Source organism: Rhinopithecus bieti, unplaced genomic scaffold, assembly GCF_001698545.2.
Source record: "Rhinopithecus bieti isolate Rb0 unplaced genomic scaffold, ASM169854v2 scaffold_6380, whole genome shotgun sequence".
NCBI lineage: Eukaryota > Metazoa > Chordata > Mammalia > Primates > Cercopithecidae > Rhinopithecus > Rhinopithecus bieti.
Genome location: NW_016806642.1, coordinates 423,976 through 444,997, shown reverse-complemented (window position 1 = coordinate 444,997; position 21,022 = coordinate 423,976).

Below are 21,022 nucleotides of genomic sequence, written 5' to 3'. Positions count from 1 at the left end.
AGATTCTGGTATGTTGTATCTTTGTTCTCATTGGTTTCAAAGAACATCTTTATTTCTGCCTTCATTTCGTTATGTACCCAGTAGTCATTCAGGAGCAGGTTGTTCAGTTTCCATGTAGTTGAGCGGTTTTGATTGAGTTTCTTAGTCCTGAGTTCTAGTTTGATTGCACTGTGGTCTGAGAGACAGTTTGCTATAATTTCCGTTCTTGTACATTTACTGAGGAGTGCTTTACTTCCAATTATGTGGTCAATTTTGGAATAAGTGCGATGTGGTGCTGAGAAGAATGTATATTCTGTTGATTTGGTACACCATATTTTTAAATCCAGTCTATTATTGATGGGCATTTGAGTTGACTCCATGTATTTGCTACTGCGAATTGTGCTGCATTGAACATATATATATATGTATGTGTCTTTATGGTGCAATTATTTTATATTCCTTTGGGTATATACCCAGTAATGGGATTCATGGGTCAAATGGTATTTCTGGTTCTGGGTCTCTGAGGAATCACCATTGTTTTCCACAATGCTTGAACTCATTTACATTCCCACCCCAACAGTGTAAAAGTGTTCTTATTTCTCCACAGCTTCACCAGCATCTGTTGTTTCTTGACCTTTTAATAATCACCATTCTGACTAGTGTGAAATGGTATCTCATTATGGTTTGATTTGTATTTCTCTAATGATCAGTTACATCGAACTTCTTCTTACATGTTTGTTGGCCATATAATGTCTTCTTTAGAGAAGTGTCTGTTCATGTTATTTGCCCACTTTTTAATAGGATTGTATGTTTTCTTTCCGGTAAATTTAAGTTCCTCGTAGGTTCTGGATATTAGAACTTTGTCAGACAAATAGATTGCAAAAGTTTTCTTCCATTCTATAGGTTGTCTGTTTGCTCTGATGATACTTTCTTTTGCTTTGCAGAAGCTCTTTAGTTTAATTATATCCTATTTGTCAATTATTGCTTTTGCTGCAATTGCTTTTGACATTTTCATGATGAAATACTTGCCCATGCCTGTGTCCTGAATGGTATTGCCTAGATTTTCTTCTAGGGTTTTTATAGTTTTGGGTTTTACATTTAAGATTTTAATCCATTTTGAGTTATTTTTGTTTAAGGTGTAAGGAAGGGTTTCAGTTTCAATTTTCTGCATATGACTAGCCAGTTCTCCCAGCACCATTTATTAAATAGGGAATTCTTTCCCCATTGCTTGCTTTTGAGAGGTTTATCAAAGATAGATGGTTGTAGATGTGCAATATTATTTCTGAGTTCTCTATTTTCTTCCATTGGTCTATGTGTCTGTTTTGGTACCAGTACCATGTTGTTTTGGTTACTGTAGCCTTGTAGTACAGTTTGAAGTCAGGTAGCGTGATGCCTCCAGTTTTGTTCTTTTTGCTTAGGACTGTCTTGGCTATACAGGCTCTTCTTTGTTTCCATATGAATTTTAAAGTTGTCTTTTCTAATTCTGTGAAGAATGTCAATGCTAGTTTAATGGGAATAGCATTGAATCTATAAATTACTTTGGGCAGTATGGCCATTTTCACTATACTGATTCTTCCTATCCATGAACGTGGAATGTTTTTTCCATTTTTTTATTTATTTCTGATTTCCCTGAGCAATTGTTTGTAGTTCTCTTGAAGAGGTCCTTCACTTCCCTTGATAGCTGTATTCTTAGGTATTTTATTCTTGTTGTGGCAGTTGTGAATGGGAGTTCATTCATGATTTGTCCCTCTGCTTGTCTATTGTTGGTGTATAGGAATGCTTGTGATTTTTGCACATTGATTTTGTGTTCTGAGACATTGCTGAAGTTGTTTATCAGCTCAAAAAGCTGTGGGGCTGACATGATGAGGTTTTCTAGACACAGGATCATGTTATCAGCAAACAGAGGCAGTTTGAGATCCTCTCTTCCTTTTGGAATACACTATACGTTTTTCTCTTGACTGATAGTGCTGGCCAGAACTTCCAGTACTATGTTGAATAGGAGTGGTGAGAGGGCATCCTTGTCTTGTGCCACTTTTCAAGGGGAATGCTTCCATCTTTTGCCCATTCAGTATGATATTGGCTATGGGCTTGTCATAAATAGTTCTTATTATTTTGAGGTAAGTTCCATCAATATCTACCTAGTTTATTGAGAGTTTTTAACATGAGGGAATGTCGAATTTTGTCTAAGGCCTTTTCTGCATCTTGAGATCATCATGTGGTTTTTGTCTTTAGTTCTGTTTATGTGATGAATTATGTTTATTGATTTGCATATGCTGAACCAGCCTCGCATCTTGGGGATGAAGCTCACTCAATCATGGATAAGCTTTTTGATGTGCTGCTGGATTCAGTTTGTCAGTATTTTATTGAGGATTTTCACATCAATGTTCATCAGGGATATTGCCAGAAGTTTTATTTATTTGTTGTATCTTTGCCAGGTTTTGGTATCAGGATGATGCTGTCCTCATAAAATGAGTTAAGGAGGAGTCCCTCCCTTTTAATTGTTTGGAATAGGAAAATAAAAATGATACCAGCTTCTCCTTGCACCCCTGTAGAATTCAGCAGTAAATCCAGCATTTTTTTTTTTTTTTTGGTTGGTAGGCAATTTATTATGGCTTCAATTTCAGAACTTGTTATTAGTCTATTAAGGGATTCAACTTCTTTCTGATTCAGTTTTGGGAGGGTGTATGTTTCCAGGAATTTATCAATTTCTTCTAGATTTTCTAGTTTATTTGCATAGAGGTATTTATAGTGTTCTCTGATGGTTGCTTTTCTGTTGGCTCAGTGGTGGTATCCTCTTTTTCATTTTTTTATTGTGTCTATTTGATACTTGAGTTGCTGGCACAGGATTCACTCACTGTTTTCATTCTACCTCTTGTGCAAGCCTGAACCTGGAGGGCACTCATCCTGTGGGAATGCAGTTACCATGAAGTGTTCCAGAAAAGCTGTTTACAGGTCCACCCATGCTAAGTTCCCATAGGAGAAGCCTCATTTTTGTCTGCAGTGGTGGCTGATGGGAAGAAGTCCCTTTCTTGAATACCTTTCACAAGCACAAGGGCTACCTGACTGCTGGGGTAGAGCTGTCGACTTTCTCTACTGAGCCTAGCACTGAACCTGTGTCTCTGCTGAAAGAAACTTCCCACAAACAGAAAGTTCGAGACTCAAAACCTGCCATATGAATTCTTTCATCTCTCAGGGTGCTCCCTTGATGTGGTACATTCCTTCATGCCCTAGGAGTAGGAGCTCCCTGAAGGCCAGACGACTGTGAATCTTGCTGCTCCTCTGGGTCTAGCCATCCAGTGGGACTGCCAACACTCAAGGGTGGTGCTAGGGAATATATCTGCAAGGGATTTGGCGATGTGACCTGTCCTCATGTCTCTCAGCAGTAGGCACAAGCACCAGCTCTGATGGGGATGGTGCAGGAGTGGTGACACAGACTCTGAAATTTCCTTGGTTATAAATAACCTTAGTGTGTTGGCCTTCTCAAATGCCAGTTGCAGTAGTACTGAACTGATCACATGGACAGACTCAAAACCTCCTGGTTAGCCAGGGTGATGCCGGCAATGGTAACAGCTGAAATCATGAAAAAGTTTTTTCCTTCTTGGATGCTGTGTTATTCTGCCTACAGATGCTGTAATGGGCTGTGTCAGTTGGCTTCCAGTCAGAAAGTGGCACTTGCAAAAGAGCATCAGCTGCATTGGTAATGGTGAGATTTGTGCTTGCCTTATGTTTCCCAGGGGAGGTACTCTGGTCTCTCAGGCAATGGGCCAGGCCATGGAGCTCCCAAAAGTTTCTGTCCTTTGTGTTAAGCTATCAGTGTGGATGGATAGGCAAAGCCAGATGGAGGCTGGGCCAGACACATCTGTGCTCTGGTCTCTATGTTTGGGTGCAAGGAGGGGCCGCAATGGGAATCAGAGGGAAGTTCTCTGGCCACTGTAGTAATGTTCCAGGAGGAGCACAGCTTCCTTTGCTGTACAGAAAAATCTGCATGGAGAATGGGGAGTAGCAGGCAACAGTAAGTGCCATGCAGCTACCATGCACTTGGGAGGGCAGATCTCAGACCCATAGTGTTCCACTAGCAGTAGCTAGCTAGGTTCCAGGCAGTTGCACTCATAGTTCAAAACTGCCCCAGACTATAAGCCTTTCTCACCAGGACAGAAACCACAGTTGCAGGCCATGTTCCTCTCTGTGTGCCCACATAGCAAGGGCACCTAGCTTCTGTGCCTGTATGTATACTTTCCCTTTGTCCCTCATTTCTGGCCAGAGGAGTTCATCCCCACTGAAGACTATATTGCATATCACAGTTAGGAGCTTCTCTCAACCTGTGTCCACTGCCTGAATTAGGTGGCCAACTTCCATAAGGTTCCCTGTGAGGTAGAATCAGGAATGGCTTCCCTTCATCCTCACTCAATTCTGAGAGTGTATGCAATGTACATTCTGATGCCACTCCTCATATACTCCCCCCACTCACTAAGTCAGCTCTAGTGCTGGGTAGGGTTAAGGCCTTCCCCCATGGTCTGGATTGCCAGTTTCCTCAGTAGGAATATATATCCCAGAGTCAGTCTCTCCTCTTCTGACACTCTGGAGACTCACAGTTTTCCTCCTGGCTCACAGTGTAGGCTGCAGTCTACTGATTCTTTCAAAGGCTCTGTGATTTCAGTTTTCCTGCGACATTCTTGTATTGCTTCTTGAATAAAAGTTCACAGCGAGAGTCTCTAAACAGTATTTTGTCTTTCCAAGTGGAAGAGGCATGCTAGCAATGCTTCCAATCCACCATCTTGGCAAAATATTCTTCCCTGTTTTCCTTTATAGTTTTTTATCACTTATATTTATTTGTTTATTTCCTATTTCTCACTCCTAGAATGTCAGCTGTCAATACAATAAGAGGGGTTCTTTTATCCTCTTTACAGTTCTTTTATCCCCTTCACAGGTCAAAAAGTGTGACAGGAGTATGGCTTACTTCTTTGGTGCCCTGCTGCTCAAACCCCTAGGGGAGCATGGAGATGGGCAGGCTGTGGGGAGAGTTTTTGGCTCTGACCCCATGGCAGCTTCTAGGGTTGAGTGTTTTCAGCCCCTGAAGTTCCAATGGGTGTGTGTTACAGCGTGCTCTTTCAGTTTTGTCATCTGCAGGCAACTTGTGCTAATCAGCTCAATTAGACCTGCCTTATCACCAGGGCAGAGGGCTTTCTGTATCCCGAGTTCTTGCCCTAATGTACCAGAAAAATTGGATCACAGGTGGGCTTGGAGGATAGGTGCTAAATTTTATTGAGTGGCAGAAGTTGCTCTCAGTGAGTTGGATGGGGAGCCAGAAGGGCGGTGATGTGGGAAGATGGTCTTCTCCTGGAGTCAGGCCGCCCAGTGGTCAGACTCTCCTCAACCATCCCGACCAAATTCCACATCGATGGCCTGCTGGCACCTGCTGCTGTCTGTTGATGTGCTCTTTTGCTCCTCTGCTCCTCTCGATGTCCAGTTGTTTGTGTGTGTGTGCCCACTAAGTTCTCTCGGGTTCATACGGCCACAGGATGGGGCCGTGGCCAGCCAGAGTGGTCTTGGAAAATGCAACATTTGGGCATGAATACAGGAGTTCCTGTTCTCACTTAGGTCTGTGGGCACAAGCCTGAGGGTGGAGACCTAGCCAAGGACCCTGCCCTTCCCTACCCAGCACTTTCTTGACCCCTCTCTCTTATCATTTCCCGTCTCTGAAGAGGTACATCTAACTGCCGTTAGAATATGGATGATGACGGGTCTTAGCTACTTTCTGCTGACACGGGGGGGTTGTTTTGGGGAAAATGACAGTCAGATTCCTCCCAGAAGTCTATCTAAGGGTTCCTGGCAAAGGTTGGGGACATTGTCCGAGGCTCTGGTTGCCTGCCTGTTTGGAGTTCGATGGCCTCTGAGTGAGAGAGAAAAAAACAAGTTTTAAAAGTTAAGTATGTATAGATTAAACATGTGTATTATATGAGGAAAGAATTTAGTGCCAAAGATCACAGAGATTAATAAGTGAAATATACTAAAAACAACATTTTGCCTTGAGCTGTTTCACCCTGATGAAAGAAATTAAACCTTGTATGGGAGTGGTTAAAGTGTCCAAGAGAGATAACTGTTCTTGCCATATCTTTAGCAGTTAACTGATGTACCCCGGGAATTCTGGGGTTTGTGGGTCATTAACACTTCTGTCTCTTTCTTGTGCCTCTCCTTCTCCATTTTAGAAGACTGAGGTGACCACTTTCAGGAGGTCTTCTAATGTACTGTCTGGCCTCAGAGCCCGTTTCTGCAACTTCCTTCTGATATCAGGGGCTGCCTGAGTAGTAAGTTTATCCTTTAAGATTAGCTGTCCTTTTACTGACTCAGGAGATAGCTAGATATGCTTGACCAAGGCCTGTCTTAGCCTTTCCAGGAAGGCAGCAGAATTTTCATCAAATCCCTGGTCAATCATGGATAAGTTAGTATAACTGAGAGACTTGGTCCTAGTTTTGTGTAAGCATTACATATACACACCTCAAAGTGTCTCCTCTTCCAGACTTCCATCTTGTCATTGGGATCCCACTTAGGGTCATTCACTGGTACTGCTTCTCTTCCAGTTGGATAATATTTGCCCCCTTCCCTAACACTACATGTGATGCAAAGCTTATCCCCAAATCTCTCTGCTGCTTACAGAACGGCCTGCTTTTAAGTGTCTGTCAGGGTCTGATTCAAAAGTAACATAACATCTCTCCAGGAGAGTTCAAATATTTGGGTGAAATTCTGGAAATCCTCTACATAACTATCAGGGTCATCTGAAAACTTGCAAAGATCCCTCCTAATTTGCCTTAAGTTTTGTAGAGAGAAGGAAACTTGGACCTTACTAGGCCCAAATTCACTGGGCATCTGTTGCATGGGCAAGGGTGAGACCGGGGCTTGTTCAGGGTGAAGATTTCTATAGGGGGCAAGTGAGAGGCTGAGGCTGAATGGAGGGGTCAGGGTAGACCCAGAGAAGCAGGGCTGGAGGGAGCTGGTTCCTCTGCCAGTGGTGCCTCTGGGACTCTTATCTTCAGTTCCCTGGACTTGCCCCTTGCAGTCTTCCCTGAGATGGCAAACAGGAGGGCTGGATCAATTCTACACTGTCAGCAAAGGTCTGGATTGCCTTGCAAGATTTAGAAAGCCTGCGCATATGGGATCTAAGGCCATCTATCCTCATGTCTACAGAAAAGTTCCAACTACTGGATGGTATTGAAATGAATGGTTCCTTCCTGAGACCAAGCCAGTTCTTGCTGTAAATCATAATTTGGCCAAACCTTTGTGCAGAGGGTTATGAGGTGTTTTTCCTCCAGATTCTGAGGGTAAAAGCAGTCCCGATAGTTCAAGATAAACTCCTGAGGAGTACAAACTGGGGGTAGTGAACAGAGCTCATTGCTCATTCTGAAAGACAGGGAATAAAAGCATCCCTCACTTCCCTTCCTTCTTTCAGTGAAAACTCAGAGTGTCATGGAGAGAGAACATGAGCGTCCTCCTTTTCCCTGCCATCCTTTTATCCCTGAGTCTTGGCAACCGTGGCAGGTGCTGGCCATAGGTACCAATGCAGTATATATACATGAAGTAGGAAACCCTAGAGAATAGGAATTAACTGCTCTGACCTATGTCTCCATTTCCCCCACTTTGACAATCTTTGAGTTCCATGGGCCTGCTTATGCCATGGAGCATGGCCTCCTTCTGCGCGGTGGGGGTTCAGTCAGCAGGAATTGGTCCTGCTCTTTTTACACTGTGCCTATTGCCTGGCTTTGGATCCCTCAGACCTGATTTTCCTTTCTAGGGACTTAGCCTGAAGCTTGGAATTGAGCTTGGGATTGAAAAAGTAGTTCAGGGCCTGTTTGTATCTGAGTATCTCAGATGAGTCCTGCTGAATTTGCAGCTATCAGCCAGCAGGGGTTGTTCTGTTAACTTTCCTATCAGAATCAGATTGCTGGCAATGGGGAGCCCTCTCACTTAGAAAAGAAAAAAGAGAAAAACAAAGGGGCAAAAGGGTAAGTCCTGGGAGAAGAACCCCTTGCTTAGTGCAAGTGGATCCCTTTAATCTTTGCATCCTTCCCTCTGTTCAGACCAGGTTTAATTCCTTGGCCAGTGCAGAAAAGTTTTGTTAGCACAGTGGGCAAGAAGCACACACCTGTCAGCCTTGTGGGGTCCCGGTAGTAAACTACAGTTTTCTTTCCCATCCCTTGTGGCTGTTTGGCATGGCTTTTGCAAGCTATGGTCATGCCCAGATGCCTGAGCTGGGAGGGGAGAACGTAAAGGAAGGTACCTTGAACCATGTACCTCCAGTTGTCAGGGTGTAGGTGGAGACGGTACTTCTAAGAACAATTGCTCTGATTGCACCTTTGGTGGCTGAGCCAAATGCTCATTTTACTTAGTAACATTGCGCAGCCTATAGCAAAACTCTTAATGTTATAAAGGAAGAGATAAGAGTAATTTGAAACCATGAGAGAGAGAGAAAAGATATGAAGTCTGGGGATTTTGACCAGCCCACTTAGGGTGGTTAAGTCTTTGTAAACGGAAACAGAGTTTTTTTTTTGTAACCTGCAGGAAAGAGAGAGAGGTGGCAGGGCTTTGGAAAAGAAGCTGATCCTACAGTTTGGCATTTGCAGTCATTTTCCTGTATCCCAGGTGAGGCCCCACCTGAAATGGGAGGAGTTCCCTTATCCCTCTTGAAGGGCATGCAACAGGAGTATGGCTCACTTCTTTGGTGCCCCACTGTTTAACCCCTTAGGGGGAGTATGCAGATGGGCAGGTTGTGGGGAACGTTTTTGGGTTCCAATCCCACAGCAGCATTTGCAGTTGAGTGTTTACAGCTCCTGAAGCCGCAGTGTGTGTATGTTATTGAAAGACAGGACTAGCTAAATTTTCTAGGTCGACTAAGAATTCCTAAGCCCAGCTGGGGAAGGTGACCGCATCCACCTTTAAACACAGGGCTTGTAACTCAGCTCACACTCAACCAATTAGGTAGTAAAGAGGACTCACTAAAATACAAATTAGGCTAAAAGAAGGAGGTAAAGAAATAGTCAAATCATCTATCATCTGAGAGCACAAGGGGAGGGACAATGACTGGGATATAAACCCCAGGCATTTAAGCCAGGAGTGGCAACCCCCCTTTGGGGGACAGCTGCCTTTGGGTTCCCTTCCATTGTGTGGGAGCTCTATTTTCACTCTATTAAATCTTGTAACTGCACACTCTTCTGGTCCATGTTTGTGACAGCTTGAGCTGAGCTTTTGCTCACCGTCCACTACTGCTGTTCGCCGCTGTCGCAGACCTGCCACTAACTTCCATCCTTCTGGATCCTGCAGGGTGTCCGCTGCACTCCTGATCCAGTGAGGTGCCCATTGCTGCTCCCAATTGGGCTAAAGGCTCACCATTGTTCCTGCAGGGCTAAGTGCCCGGGTTCATCCTAATAGAGCTGAACGCTAGTCTCTGGTTTCCACGGTTCTCTTCTGTTACCCATGGCTTGTAATAGAGCTGTAACACTCACCACTGGCCCAAGATTTCATTCCTTGGAATCTGCGAGGCCAAGAACCCCAGGTCAGAGAACAAAAGGCTTGCTGCCATCTTGGGAGCAGCTGCCACCATGTTGGGAGTGGCCCACCACCATCTTGGGAGCTCTAAGAACAAAGACCCACATGTAACATTACAGTGTGCTCTTTCAGTTTTGCCATCTGCAGGCAGCTTGTGCTAATCAGCTCAATTAGACCCTCTGCCTTATTGCAAGGGCAGGGGGCTTTCTGTATCCTGAGTTATTGCCCTACTGTACCAGAAAAATCGGATCATGCCTGGGCTTGGAGGGTAGGTGCAAGATTTTATTGAGTGGAGGAAGTTGCTCTCAGTGAGGTGGATGGGGAGCCAGAAGGGGGATGGAGTGGGAAGGTAATCTTCTTCTGGAATTGGGCCGCCCAGTATCCAGACTCTCCTCTGATTGCCCTCAACTGAATTCCACATTGTTCCACTGTCAATGGCCTGCCGGCATCTGCTGGTGTCTGCTCTTCTGCTCCTCTCGACATCTAGTTACTTGTGTGTGTGCCTGCTAAATTCTCTCGGGTTTATATGGGCACAGGATGGGGGAATGTGGCAGGCCAGAGTGGTCTTGAGACATACAATATTTGGGCACAAAAAAAGGAGTGCCTGTTCTCACTTAGGTCCATGGGCACAACCCCAAGGGTAGAGCCCTTGCCAGGGACCCCACCCTTCTCTACCCTTCCCATATCATCAAGGTCAGGATATTCATTTATTCTGTATTTATTTATTCATTAATTCATCCATTCAGCAAATATTAGATATTAAACATACTGGAAACAAAATTAAATTTATTACTGAGCACCACTGTATAACAGGTACTGTTCTAAATATTATAGATTCATTAGTGAGTCAAAAACAAACATGAGGGTTCTTTAAGCACTCTTGGAAGACCATCACTCACTTTCATTTATGTTCCCCCCAAAATTCTTACATAGACCCATTAGAGGTAGAAAAAAGGATGTTCACCCCAGGTTATTTATGTCTGCAGAGAGTTGGAGGAACTGCAGAGGATTACAGAGAAATACAGAGGCTTACAACATGGAGAATGGAGAGGTAAAATACAATGGATGAACATTATGACAAACTATGCAAGTGTTATAAACAGCAGATTGGCACACAGAGTAATGTAGGTGGATCACAAAGGCATAGTGCTGAGTAAAAAGAACAAGCTATTTAATAAAATAACTTCTATGTGAAAATTTTCTTTGAGACGGAGTCTCGCTCTGTTGCCCAGGCTGGAGTGCAGTGGTACAATCTTGGCTCACTGCAACCTCCGCCTCCTGGGTTCAAGCAATTTTCTTGTCTCAGTCTCCCAAGTAGTTGGAATTACTGGTGTGCATCACCATGCCTGGCTGTTTTTTGTATTTGTAGTAGAGATGAGGTTTCGCCATGTTGACCAGGCTGGTCTTGAACTCCTGTGTTCAGGTGATCCTCCTGCTTTGGCCTCCCAAAGTGCTGGGATTGCAGGTGTGAACCACTGCGCCTGACCCTTTTATGTGAATTTAAAATATGTGAGGACAAAACACCAATATTTTCTTGAAAAGAATACTTTTTAAAGGATAGACAAATATATTAGAATGCTGTCTTGGTGGGAAGGACATGAAATGGAGAATGAGAAAAAGGCAATGAAATGAAGCAGTGAGTGTGTAAATGAGCAAGTGAAACCTAAAAGAGCAGTGTTCAGTGGACCAATGATGCTAACATTTTATGTTTAACTTAATCAATGACCCAAGTTTTCTCATATCCAGGGTGAGTAGGGCTTTTTGAGCAGATTTGTGTGTGTTACAATTTTTAGAATCTGTGGCATCTTAGATCATGTCTTCTGAGTGCATCTAATTCTGTCTCCAGTTTTTCTGATATCCAAACATGTTTTCCTGTAACCATGTGTGGAACAATACAAGCATACCTTGGATATATTGAGAGTTTGGTTTTAGAACACTGCAATAAAGTGAATATCACAATGAAGCAATTCAGGTCAATTTTTTGGCTTCCCAGTACATGTAAAAGTTATATTTACACCATATGGTATTCAATTAAGTGTACAATGAGATTATGTATACAAAACAAATGTACATATTTGAATTAAAAATACTTCATTGCTGAAAAAAAAATGCTAACAGTCATCGGAGCCTTCAGTGAGTTGTAACCATTTTACTGGTAGAGGGTCTTGCCTCCACGTTGATGGCTGCTAACTGATTAGGGTGGTGGTAGGTAAAGGCTGGGGTGGCTGTGACAATTTTTTTAAGACAGCAATGAGGTTTGCTGCACTGTTTGACTCTTCCTTTCACTAAAGGTTTCTCTGTAGCACATACTGCTGTTTGACAGTGTTTTAGCCACAGTGCAACTTCTTTCAACATTGGGGTCAATTCTCTCAAATTCCGCTACTGCTTTACCCACTAGTTTATGTAATATTTTAATCCTTTCTTATCGTTTCAACAATGTTCACAGCATCTTCAACATGAGTACATTCCACCTCAAAAAACCACTTTCCTTACTTATGAATAAGAAGCAAATCTATTTGTTCAAGTTTCATCATGAGAGTGCAGCATTTCAGTCATATCTTCAGGCTCTGTTTCTAATTCTAGTTTTTCTTGCTATGTCCGATATATCTGCAGTCAGTTCCTTCACTGTAGTCTTGACCTCCCCAATTCATAAGGGTTGGAATCAATTGGTTGCAAATTCCCCTTAATATTGATTTTTTTCTTTTTTTGAGATGGGGTCTCACTCTGTTGCTCAGGCTGGAGTACAGTTGCATGATCTTGGCTCATTGCAACCTCCACCCCCTGAGCTCAAACGATTTTTCCACCTGAGACTACCAAGTAGCTGGGACTACAGATGTGCATCACCACACTTGGCTAATTCTTTATATTTTTGGTAGAGACAGGGTTTCACTGTTTTGCCCAGGCTGGTCTTGAACTCCTGAGCTCAAGCGATTCAACTGCCTTGGCCTTCTAAAGTGCTGGGATTACAGGCATGAGCCACCATGCCTGGCCTAATGTTGATATTTTGACCTCCACCCATGAATCACAAATATTTTTAATGGCATCTAGAGTGGTGAATTTTTTTTTCAGAAGGTTTTCAATGTACTTTGCCCTGATCCATTAGGTGAATAATTACCTATGACATCTATAGCTTTAAGAAATGTATTTCTGAAATAATAAGACTTAAAAGTCAACATTACTCCTTGATTCATGGACGGCAGAATGGATGTTGTGTTAGCAGGCATGGATATAACATTCATCTCCTTGTACATCTTCATCAGAGGTATTGGGTGACAAGGCATATGTCAGTGAGCGGTCATATTTGGAAAGGAATCCTTTATTCTGAGCAGTAGGTCTCAACAGTGGGCTTAAAATATCCAGTAAATCATGTTTCAAGCAGATGTGCTGTCATTCAAGCTTTGTTGTTTCATTTCTAAAACACAGGCAGGGAATATGTAACATAATTCTCAAGGATCCTACCATTTTGGGAATGGTAAATGAACATTGGCCTCAACTTAAAGTCACCAGCTGAGTTCTCCCCTAGCAAGAGGATCAGCCTATACTTTGAAAGTCTGAATCCAGGCAATACTTTCTCTTCTTTAGCTCTGAGAGTCCTAGGTGGCATCTTTTTCCAATAGAAGGCTGTTTTGTCTGCATTGAAAATTTGTAATTTGGTTTAGCCAGCTTCATCAATGTTCTTAGCTAGATCTTCTTGATAACTGCTGCAACTTCTCTATTAGCACTTGCTGCATCATCTTGCAGTTTTACATTACAGAGATGGCTTTTTTCCTCAAACCTCATGAACTAACCTCTGTTAGCTTCCAATTTTTCTTCTATCACTTCCTCACTTCTCTCAGCCTTCACAGAATTGAAGAGTTAGGGCCTTTCTCTGGATTATGCTTTGGCTTAAAGGAATGTTGTGGCTAGTTTGATCTATTGAGACCACTCATACTTTCTCCACATAAAAGTAATAAGACTGTTTTGTTTGCTTGTCATTGTTTGTTCACTGGAGCAGTACTTTTAATTTCCTTCAGGAACTTTCTCTTTGCATTTATAATTTGGTTTAATGTTTGGTGCAAGAGGCCTAGCTTTTGACCTATTTCAGTTCATCATGCCTTCCTCACTTAATCACTTCTAGCTCTTGATTTTAAGTGAGAGATGTAAGACTCTTTCTTTCACTTAAGAGGCCATTGTAGAGTTATTAATTGGCCTAACTTTAATATTGTTGTGTCTCAGGCAATAATGAGGCCTGAAGAGAGAGAGAGAAAAAACTGCTGGTGGGAGGAGCAGGCAGAACACATGCAACATTTATTGATTAAGTTTGCTGTGTTTTATGGCTGTTGTTTAGGGTGTCCCAAAACAATTACAATAGTAACATCAAAAGTCACTGATAAAAGATCACCATAGCAGCTGTAATCATAATTAAAAAGTTTGAAGTATTGTGAGAATTACCACAACATGACACAGAGACACAATGTAAGCACATATTGTTAGCAAAATAATGCCAATCGTGTTGCTTTACACTGAGTTGCCACAAACCTTCAATTTGTAAACAAATCCAATATCTGTGAAGCACAATAAAATGAGTCATGCCTAGGTTGGGTGTGGTGGCTCATGCCTGTAATCCCAGCACTTTGGGAGGCCGAGGAAGGCAGATAACTTGAGGTCAGGATTTTGAGACCACCCTGGCCAACATGGTGAAACCCCATTTCTACTAAAAATACAAAAATTAGCACGGCATGATGGCATGCACTTGTGATACCAACTACTCAGGAGACTGAGGCAAGATAATCACTTGAACCTGGAAGGTAAATGTTGCAGTGAGCCAAGATCACACCACCGTACTCCAGCTTGGGTGACAGAGAAAGACTCCATCTCAAAAAAAAAAAAAAAAAAAAAAGTTATGCCTATATATGTGTGTGTGTATGTGTTTGTACACATATACATTTCTCTATTTTCTTTTATTCAGCTCTTTTGATTAGAAATCCCATGGAGAAAAGGAGGAAATTACCAGGGTGAAAGAATTCACCTTTGATTTCTTCTTCTTTTTTTTTCTCTAAACAATGATGATACCTATTATTTATTCACTATTTACTATGTGACAATGTGCTAAGCAATTTTATACCCACCACTGCATTAAAGTCTTCAAACTTTTCTACACAAAGCTACCGTTGTACCAATTTTACGGATGGAAAGACTAAGAGCAAGATTAAGACTGAGTTTATGTAACTTAACATTTACTATAAAGTAGGTCAGTGGGGATTCTGACCCTGGTTGTACATAAAAGTCATTTGGGAAACGAAAAAAATGCCATATCAGCACCTTAAGATACTTTAATTTAAATAACCTACTTACTGCATATACTGGCATTTTCTTTTTCTTTTTTCTTCATTTTTTTTTTTCTTTAAGTTCTAGGGTACATGTGCAGAATGTGTAGTTTTGTTACACAGGTATACACGTGCCATGGTGGTCGTGCCATGATGGTTTGCTGCACCCATCAACTGATCACCTACATTATGTATTTCTCCTAATGTTATCCCTCCCCTAGCCCCCCACCACCCGACAGACCCCAGTGTGTGATGTCCCCTTCCCTATGTCCATGTGTTCTCATTGTTCCACTGCTCAAGGAAATAAGAGAGGACACAAACAAATGCAAAAACATTCCATGCTCATGGATAGGAAGAATCAATATTGTGAAAATGGTCATATTGCCCAAAGTAAATTATAGATTCAATGCTATCCCCATCAACTTACCACTGACTTTCTTCACAGAATTGGGAAAAACTACTTTAAATTTCATATGGAACCCAAAAAGAGCTCTCATAGCCAAGACAATCCTGGGCAAGAAGAACAAAGCTGGAGGCATCACACTACCTGACTTCAAACTATACCACAAGGCTACAGTAACCAAAACAGCAGGGTACTGGTACCAAAACATATAAATAGACCAATGGAACAGAACAGAGGCCTCAGAAATAACACCACATATCTACAACCATCTGATCTTTGACAAATCTGACACAAACAAGCAATGGAGAAAAGATTCCCTACTTAATAAATGGTGTTGGGAAAACTGGTTAGCCATATTTAGAAAACTGAAACTGGATCCCTTCCTTACACTTTATACAAATATCAACTCAAGATGGATTTTAGACTTAAATGTAAGACCTAGGACCGTAAAATTCCTAGAAGAAAACCTGGGCAATACCATTCAGGGCATAAGCATGGGCAAAGACTTCATGTCTAAAACACCAAAAGCAATGGCAACAAAAGCCAAAATTGACAAATGGGATCTAATTAAACTAAAGAGCTTCTGAACAGCAAAATAAACTATTATCAGAGTCAACAGGCAACCTACAGAATGGGAGAAAACTTTTGCAATCTACCCATCTGACAAAGGACTAATATCCAGAATCTACAAAGAACTTAAATAAATTTACAAGAAAAAAGCAAACAATCCTATCAAAAAGTGGGCAAAGGATCTGAACAGACATTTTGCATGAGAAAACATTTATGCAGCCAACAGACATATGTAAAAATGCTTATCATCACTGNGGTTAGCCATATTTAGAAAACTGAAACTGGATCCCTTCCTTACACTTTATACAAATATCAACTCAAGATGGATTTTAGACTTAAATGTAAGACCTAGGACCGTAAAATTCCTAGAAGAAAACCTGGGCAATACCATTCAGGGCATAAGCATGGGCAAAGACTTCATGTCTAAAACACCAAAAGCAATGGCAACAAAAGCCAAAATTGACAAATGGGATCTAATTAAACTAAAGAGCTTCTGAACAGCAAAATAAACTATTATCAGAGTCAACAGGCAACCTACAGAATGGGAGAAAACTTTTGCGATCTACCCATCTGACAAAGGACTAATATCCAGAATCTACAAAGAACTTAAATAAATTTACAAGAAAAAAGCAAACAATCCTATCAAAAAGTGGGCAAAGGATCTGAACAGACATTTTGCATGAGAAAACATTTATGCAGCCAACAGACATATGTAAAAATGCTTATCATCACTGGTTATTAGAGAAATGAAAATCAAAGCCACAATGAGATACCATCTCACACCAGTTAGAATGGTGATCATTAAAAAGTCAGGAAACAACAGATGCTGGAGAGGATGTGGAGAAATAGGGATGCTTTTACACTGTTGATGGGAATGTAAATTAGTTCAACTATTGTGGAAGACATTGTGGCGATTCTTCAAGGATCTGGAACTAGAAATATCATTTGACCCAGCAATTTCCTTACTGGGTATATACCCAAAGGATTATAAATCACCTTTGATTTCTAGCTATTGGCAAAATAATACCAATCACCTTGCTTCACACTGAGTTGCCACAAATCAGGAAGGAATCTAGTTTTTGTGAGTCCAGTTGCTTGTGTAAAGTGAGGGATTCTTGTATGAAAATAAAATCACAAAATTATAAACACATAATTATAATAAATTATAAATTTTTTAAAGCTAACAAACACCACAACTATAAAAAACAATCCAGACAATTAACATTTTTAATTAACTAATGTTAATTAAAACATAGCTTTTTAATACCTATTTATCTAAATTTTAAGGCTGTAAATTTTTTTATCTTTTTTTATGTGCTGTTATGTTTAATACTTTCTGTAGATTAACGATGTCTTCTGAATTTTCTCTGGCATTGTTAATCTAGGTTTGTTTCTTGTTGACAGAGTAGAAGAATTTTTTTTAACTTTCAAGCCTCAATTTTTGGTAGTATTCATCTGTAATTTTCTTTTTGGTTCTACTCAGATGCATTTCTGGCTCAGCAACAAGCCTACAAAGAACTCCTGTCACTCGCTCTCCCTACGTCCAGCAGAGAACAGAGAGATCTTTGCTGGCCTCAGCACCACCTACCACTCTCATACTGTTCTACTACCATGATCCTGGGAATCAGAAGGACCAGTTTGCCATAATCTAGATGGTAGTGGCCCCATGATGATGCACAGCAGCATGTTACTGTTTTGTTGAAATCTAAGATAGGGTTGGGATGGTTGTTGAGGTACACTGGGGGCAGGCTGTTGATGGAACTAGACATAGATAGAAGTAGTGATGGAAGCCTGTCAGCCCACCTACAGTATCAACACCACCAACAGGAGCAGGTATCCTGTTTGTCTGTTTATTTCTACTGCCTTGGAGAATAACACATGGAGAAATGAAAGATGCATATCTAAGTTGTAGGTTCTCAAACTTATGCTTCATCTGCTTCATGGTAGCTCTGTCTCTCTATAAATCTTTTTTGGATGGTTCTTTTTCAGGTATTGTTTCTTTTGCCTTGAAGTCTTTCCTCCCTTTGAGGCACATTCCTGCTTATAGTTCTATACACAGCTAAACTGTTAAATCATTTCTGACACTCCTGCCAGAGTTAAGCATGATACCCTGCAGTATTTTACTCATTTTTAATCAAAATATTCACCATGACGTATTGTAATTTGTGTCACTGTATGTCTATCTCTCTTACTATATTGAGATGTTATTAAGGTTGAGAGCTATCTCTATTAATTTTATATCTTTTGCCTCTACTACAAGTTTTGTCACATAGTAAGATTTTAACAAATAATCATTAAATGAATAATTAAAAATTTTACCTCTAAGCACCACCATCTCTAAAGGGTTTCTTTAACTCCTTTTTAAAGAATTATTACAGTGTTTTGTAGTATCAAATTCTTAACAAACTGTGCAGCAGAAATTAGTGTATATTTTTTATTGTATTCACTAGATTATTAACATATTATAGAAAAGTCTAGTCCTTGATTTTGTTCTCAGAATCTAACACAGCACCTGGCATGGTTGGATAAAGGAATGATTTACTTTGTTAGGATAGAAAAAGCTAACATTTATTGAGTATGCATTGGGTACTAGGCACTGTTCTAGGTGCTTTACATGAAATATTACACTTAATTCTTACAGTAACCTTATAAGCAGGGATGTTATCCTACCTTTCAAAATAAAAATACTGGGGCTTAGCAAAGCTGAATGCACGAGTCCTGTTGTCAGCAAGTAGAAAAAACAGAATACAACCACTAGCCACCTGAATCCAGAAACCCTGATTGTAATCAATTCACTACACTGCCTTTCAAGAAATCAATATTCAGTGGTTTGGGTCACTACATGACTCACTTTTACTGCTGCCAGTGATGGTTACATATGCCTTGTAACTTTATGTAAGTCACATACAATAAAATATCTGTCAACTGGAAAGCTCAGAGCATCTAGTTAATTGAATTTTTAAATTAAAATTTAGTAACCATTACATTGCCTTAATAAGTAGAGAAAACATAACATAATTGAATGCTTATTTTCAAATTGAGAATCACTCAGGTTCTCAAGGACAGAATTTTGAATCTTAGTAATTTCAGGTATACCTCATTTTATTGTACTTCATTATATTGTGCGTTGCATATATGTTTTATAAATTGAGAGACTGTGGCAACTAATCAAGGAATAACTATATTGGCATCATTTTTCCAATGGCCTGTGCTCACTTTTTGTCTCTTTTGTTATATTTTGGTAACTCTCACAATATTTCAAACTTTGTAATATTTGGTTATTAAAAATAAGCTGTTATGATCTGTGATTAGTGATCTTTGATGTTATTATTGTAATGTTTTGAGACACCCTGGACTGCACCCATAAAAGATGGCAAACTTAATCAACAAAGGTAGTGTGTGTTTTGACTGCTCTGCTGACTGTTCTTCATCTCTTTCCTTCTCCTCAGTCCTCCTTATTCTCTGAGAAACAACAGTATTGAAATTGGGCCAATTAATAATGTTACAATGGTCTGTAAGTGTTTAAGTGAAAGGAAGTTTCCGACATGTCTCATGTTTAATAAAAAATCAGGAATGATTAAACTTAGTGAGAAAGACATGTCTAAAGACCACATAGACCAAAAACTTGGTTTCTTGTGTCAAACAACCAAGTTATGAATGCAAAGGGAAAGTTCTTGAAGGAAATTAAAAGTGCTAATTCAGTGAACACATAAATGATAAGAAAGCAAAATAGCCTTATTGCCAATGTGGAGGAAGTTTGAGTGATATGAATAGAAAATCACACCAGCCACAACATTCCCTTAAGCCAAAGCCTAATTCAGAGAAGGGTGCTCTTTAATTCTATGAAGGCCTGAGAGAGGTGAGGATGTGACAAGAAACTTTGGAAGCTAACAAAAGTTGGTTCATGAGGTTTAAGGAAATAATCCAGCTACATAATGTAAAAGTGCAAGGTGAAGCAGCAAGTGCTGATGGAGAAGCTGCAGCAATTTATCAAGAAGACCTAGCCAAGAACATTGATAAAACTGGTTAAACTAAACAACGGATTTTCAATGCAGACAAAACAGCCTTCTATTGGAAGCAGATGCCATTGAGCACTTGCATAGTTAGAGAAGAGAAATCAATGCCTGGCTTCAAAGCTTCAAAATACAGGCTGACCCCTCTTGCTAGGGGTGAATTCAGCTGGTGACTTTAAGTTAAATCCAATGCCCATTTACCATTCTCAAAATCCTAGGGTCCTTAATAATTATGTTAAATCTTCTCTACCTGTGCTGTATAGATAGAAAAACAAAGTTTGGATGACAGCACATCTGTTTGATGCAGGGTTCACTGAATATTTTAAGCCCACTGTTGAGACCTACTGCTCAGAAATAAAGGATTCTTTTCCAAATTTTACTGCTCACTGACAATGGCACTGATCACCCAAGAGCTCTGATAAAGACGTACAGGACTTGATATCATTTTCATGCCTGCTAACATAACATCCATTCTGCAGGCCATGGATCAGGAGTAATTTTGATTTTCAAGTTTTATGATTTCAGAAATACATTTCTTAAAGTTATAGCTGTCATAGGTGGTGACTCTAATTGATCTGGGTAAAGTAGATCTAAAATCTTCTGGAAAAAATTCACCCTTCTAGATGCCATTAAAAACATTCATGATTCATGGGAGAAGGTCAAAATATCAACATTAGCAGGAGTTTGTAGGAAGTTGACTGTAAACCTCATAAATGACTTTGAAGAGAGAAATACTTCAGTAGAGGAAGTACCTGTAAATGTGGTAGAAACAGCAAGAGAACTATAATGAGAAGTGGAGCCTGAAAATGTAAGTGAATTGCTTCATTTGCATGATAAAATTTGAATGGATCAGGAATCACTTTTTTTTGGATTATCAAAGAAAACAGGTTTTTGAGATAGAATTCACTCTTGGTGAAAATGATATGGACATTGTTAGAATGACAACAAAGCATTTGGAGCAATACATAAAACTAATAAAACAGCAGCAGGGTTTGAGAAGATAGACTCCAATTTTTAAGAAATTATACTGTGGCTAAAATGTTGTCAAACAGCATAACATGCTACAGAGAAAACTTTTATGAAAGGAAGAGTCAATAGGTGTAGAAAAAATTTTGTTGTTTAATTTTAAGAAATTATGCCGGGCGCGGTGGCTCAAGCCTGTAATCCCAGCACTTTGGGAGGCCGAGACGGGCGGATCACGAGGTCAGGAGATC